Here is a 5,726-nt window from a genome sequence, read left to right on the forward strand (position 1 = left end):
AATTAACAAATAACATAATTAACCCCTGACAAATTTCTTAGTTGGTCACCAGCCAGAAGATTGAGCACTAGTGGTCAGTAGAATCAAAGTGTGCATGAAGTATGGGGTAGGTGAGAGAGGGGCAGTTAATGAAGCTTGGAAATGCCATATAAATCAAGGGGTAAAATTAAAATAGTTCAGAAACATCGCTGAGTCTCAGTGAAATGAGCAGAAATAGTTCAGACCTCTCAGTGGAAATCTTGCTTCCTCCTCTGTGGCTAAGGATGCCCTCTTGTAGCAGAACTGCTGCAGATTCGCTGTACAGGGGTGCAGGATTTGGGGAGTAATAGGGGAGTCAAGTCAAGGGTTCTCCCTCCATGCCAATGTTTATTGAGTGTTTGGTGGCAGGGTCAGTGGTTCTGTCACTATGCAGATCCACCCGCCATTATTATCCATGGAAGGGGAAGGTGCAAGTGATAAATGGGCTACTCCATTCTGGAGGCACAGAGTAGCTCGTCTGCTGTGGAGTGGTCAGGCTTCCCTTGCAGCCCTTGAGCAACACCACAGCACAGAGTCTGGCTCCTCGAACTAGGTTATGTTACAGGCAGCATACTTAGCAAAAAAAGTTTAACTACAATATTTATTTTATCACTTAGGTAAAGTTTATTTTAAAATATGTGCTTTGCATAATATCATTCTTGGACAGGGAAGGGTTAGTTGATTCACAATGTAATTGGTACAATCGATGGATCAAATTAATTGTTGCATGAAATCAATGAAAAGATTGCTGGTTTCGTGAATCCAGTAAAGTGCTATTGGTTTTCTGAAACATTTGTCTCAAATTTATACAAGTCAATGAAATAGATACTTATCAGTTTCTCAAATTTGTTATGCTCACATAAGGCTCAGGAAAATTGATCATGCCATCATGGTTAGACATCCAAAATTCCAAGAGATAGCCATTTAGGGACGTGTGTGCATAGTGGGCCATATGGCTACTGCTTCAGCCTATAGGCTGGCATTGCAGCTCCAGTCCCTCCATGCCCCTTGCATTGTGTGGTGGTGCAAGGGGATCCCATAGCTCAGACCCATGGCTGCCCTCCAAGGGGCTTGTGCAAAAACAGTTTCAACAGTTTGCAGAGGTCACTGAGACATGGCTTCTTTGCTCACAGTTCTGGCTTGAGTGGTGCCAAGGGCCTGGCACTGGCCCTTCAGTACCATGGATGAATTTTATCCTTTGTGGATTAGAAGGTCTAGGAGAAAATGGGAGCTGAGATGTAGGTGAAGACAAGATTACACATGACCTTGAAAGCAAAGATAAGGAGCTTGAATTTTTTTTTTTTTTTTGGTGGTGGTGGTGACAGGAAGGATCCGAGGAGAGGGGAATGTGGCCTCCCTTCACAGACTCTTCTAATATTTATTTCCTCCCCAGACAAAAAAATTTAAAACAGAAACAGAATCCCTCAACCAAACTTCCTCAGGAAACTTACTGGAACAGCTAAGTTTAAGAAACCCTCTAAAAGCCTTTGGAAAAAAAACAACTTCAAATAAATTATTTTGTAGATGTAATGATAGAAAACTGGAACCATGAAAAAAAAATATAAAAAACCATACCTCGAGACTCTTTTTTCATTGGCGAACTTCCGTGCATTAACACAAATGATAGAAATAAAGAATTAAAGTACAATATTATTTCTCAATTCATGATCACTATTGAACTGCTAAAAACCACACTGGAAAGGATTGGGGCCTATCGTATAGCGTCCTTCTCCTGCCAGACCAGGTTTTGCTGTTGCTGAGCCAGCTCACTCCCTGGGACAATTCTGCCTAAGCTCTCTCAAGGAATCCATGGAAGCAGTTTCCAGCAGGGGCAGGCGCTTTATTTTAGGCCATTTTCACAAAACAAATAAAAACCTCACAGGCCAAATAGTCCCTTCCCCAAGTCTGCCCCTCAAACCAGTAACTTCAGCAACCAAAAATTTCTTGATTCTTACCTCACAGCCTGAGCAATCAAGGACTTCACTCAGTCTCTCTTTTGTCCATTTGGTTGCTGGAACAATTCCTCTCTGCATTAGCTCCAGGAGCAGTCCATAGGGAACACAGTCCCTGGCTCAAAGGTTGCCAGGTGTCCAGTTTTCAACCATAATGCCCAGTTGAAAAGGGACCCTGGTGACTTTGGTCAGCACAGCTGACCAGGCCGTTAAAAGTCTGGTCAGCAGGGCTAAGGCAGGCTCCCTACCTGCCGTGGCTCCGTGCAGCTCCAGGAAGCAGCGGTATGTCCCCCCTCCAGCGCCTACGCGTAGGGGCAGCCAGGGGGCTCTAAATGCTGCTCCCACCACAAGCGCCGGCTCTGCAGCTCCGGGGACCACGGCCAATGGGAGCTGCGGGGGCGGTGCCTGCAGACAGATCAGCGCACAGAGCCACCTGGCCACACCTCCACATAGGAGCCAGAGGGGGGACATGCTGCTGCTTCCAGGAGCTGCTTGAGGTAAGCGCCACCTGGCGCCTGCACCCCTCTCTGCACCCCAACCCTCTGCCCCAGCTCTGATCACCCTCCCACCCTCCAAACCCCTCAGTCCCAGCCTGGAGCACCCTTCTGCACCCCAAACCCCTCATTCCCAGCCCCACCCCACAGCCTGCACCCCCAGCCGGAGCCGTCATTCCTCCCACCCAGCGCCCCAACCCTCTGCCCAGCCCTGATGATGTTGTGGTATCCTCTCACACTGAGGATACCTCTCCGGGGGAGGGAATTCCAGTTATTAGGAAGAGACAGGTATTAGTAATGGGCAATTCAATCATTAGAAATCAATCAATCATCCGTGGTTCGGACAGAGACATCCCTTAGAGGAGGATCTACTAATGGAGATTCTCTATGTCCTAGTAAGGAGGAGAGTATGGAAGATGATAAAATACAGGTAGGATCTGATGAGAAACAGTTTAATGAAAAAAAGTCTCATTCAATTACATCATGTAATGGGAGGCAGCTAAAAAGTGACAAGATTTTAAAGTGCTTATATACCAATGCTAGAAGTCGTAATAATAAGATGGATGAAGTAGAGTGCCTCATATTAAATGAGGATATTGATATAATAGGCATCACAGAAACTTGGTGGAATGAGGATAATCAATGGGACACAGTAATACCAGGGTACAAAATATATCAGAAGGACAGTATAGGTCATGCTGGTGGGGGAGTGGCACTATATGTGAAAGAAAGTGTAGAATCAAATGAAGTAAAAATCTTAAATGAAGCAAAATGTACCATAGAATCTCTATGGATAGTAATTCCATGCTTGAATAATAAGAATATAGCAATAGGGATATATTACTGACCACCTGACCAGGATGGTGATAGTGACTGTGAAATGCTCAGGGAGACTAGAGAGGCTATTAAAATAAAAAACTCAATCATAATGGGGGATTTCAACTATCCCCATACTGACTGGGTACATATCACCTCAGGTTGGGATGCAGAGATAAAGTTTCTTGACACCTTAAATGACTGCTTCTTGGAGCAGCTAGTCCTGGAACCCTGAAGAGGAGAGGCAATTCTTGATTTAGTCCTAAGTGGAGCACAGGATCAGGTCCAAGAGGTGAATATAGCTGGACTGCTTGGTAATAGTGACCATAATATAATTAAATTTAACATCCCTGTGGCAGGGGAAATACCACAGCACCCCAACACTGTAGCATTTAATTTCAGAAAGGGGAACTGCCCAAAAATGAGGTTAGTGAAACAGAAATTAAAAAGTACAGCACTAAAAGTAAAATCCCCTGCAAGCTGCATGGAAACTTTTTAAAGACACCATAATAGAGGCTCAATTTAAATATATACCCCAAATTAAAAAAAAAATAGTAAGAGAACCAAAAAAGAACCACCCTAGGTAAACAACAAAGTAAGAGAAGAAGTGAGAGGCAAAAAGGCATCCTTTAAAAAGTGGAAGTTAAATCCTAGTGAGGAAAATAGAAAGGAGCATAAACTCTGGCAAATGAAGTGTAAAAATATAATTAGGATCGTCAAAAACGAATTTGAAGAACAGCTAGCCAAAGACTCAAAAAGTAGTAGCAAAATTTTTTTTAAGTACATCAGAAGCAGGAAGCCTGCTAGACAACCAGTGGGGCCACTGGACGATTGAGATGCTAAAGGAGCACTCAAGGATGATAAGGCCATTGCGGAGAAACTAAATTAATTCTTTGCATCAGTCTGTACGGCTGAGGATGTGATGGAGATTCCCAAACCTGAACCATTCTTTTTAGGTGACAAATCTGAGGAACTATCCCAGATTGAGGTGTCATTAGAGGAGGTTTTTGGAACAAACTGATACAACTAAACTAAGTACACCTCTACCCCGATATAATGTGACCCGATATAACATGAATTTGGATATAACGCGGTAAAGCAGTGCTCGGGGGGGAGGGGGAGGCCTGCGCACTCCGGCGGATCAAAGCAAGTTCAATATAACGCGGTTTCACCTATAACGCGGTAAGATTTTTTGGCTCCCAAGGACAGCGTTATATCGGGGTAGAGGTGTAATAAGTCACCAGGACTAGATGGTATTCATCCAAGAGTTCTGAAGGAACTCAAATATGAAATTGCAGGACTACTAACTATAGTCTGTAACCTATCATTTAAATCAGCTTCTGTACGAAATGACTGGAGGATAGCTCATGTGACACCAGTTTTTAAAAAGGGCTCCAGAGGTGACCCCGGCAATAAAAGGCTGGTAAGCCTGACTACAGTACCGGGCAAACTGGCTGAAACTATCGTAAAGACCAAAATTGTCAGACACATAGATGAACATAATTTGTTGGGGAATAGTCAACATGATTTTTGTAAAGGGAAATCATGCCTCACCAATCTACTAGAATTCTTTGAGGGGGTCATATTGCCTCTATATAAATCCATGGTATGCCCACATCTTGAATACTGCATACAGATGTAGTCGCCTCATCTCAAAAAAGATATATTGGAATTGGAAAAGGTTCAGAAAAGGGCAACAAAAATGATTAGGGGTATGGAATGGCTGCCATATGAGGAGAGATTAATAAAACTTGGACTTTCCAGCTAGAAAAAAAGACGACTAAGAGGGGATCTGATAGAGGTATATAATATCATGACGGGAGTGAAGAATGTAAATAAGGAAGTGTTATTTACTCATTCTCATAACACAAGAACTAAGGGTCACCAAATGAAATTAATAGGCAGCTGGTTTAAAACAAGCAAAAGGAAGTATTTTTTCACACAATGCACAGCCAACCTGTGGAACTCCTTGCCAGAGGATGTTGTGAAGGCCTATAACAGGGCTCAAAAAAGAACTAGATAAATTCATGGAGGATAGGTCCATCAATGGCTATTAGCCTGGATGGGCAGGGATGGCATTCCTAGTCTCTTTTGCCAGAAGCTGGGAATGGGTGACAGGGGATGGATCACTTGATGATTACCTGTTCTGTTCATTCCCTCTGGGGCACCTGGCATTGACCACTGTCGGAAGACAGGATACTGGGCTAGATGGACCTTTGGTCTGACCCAGTATGGCCGTTCTTATGTTCAATCACCCTCCCGCCCTCCAAACCCCTCAGTCCCAACCTGGAGCACCCTCCTGCACCCCAAACCCCTCATCCCCAGCCCTACCCCAGAGCCCACACCCCCAGCCAGAGCCCTCTTCCCCCCTGCACCCCTACCCCCTTCCCCAGCCCAGAGCCCCCTCCTGCACTCTGAACCCCTTAGCCCCAGCCCAGAGCCCCCT

Source organism: Trachemys scripta, chromosome 2, assembly GCF_013100865.1.
Source record: "Trachemys scripta elegans isolate TJP31775 chromosome 2, CAS_Tse_1.0, whole genome shotgun sequence".
NCBI classification, from domain to species: domain Eukaryota; kingdom Metazoa; phylum Chordata; order Testudines; family Emydidae; genus Trachemys; species Trachemys scripta.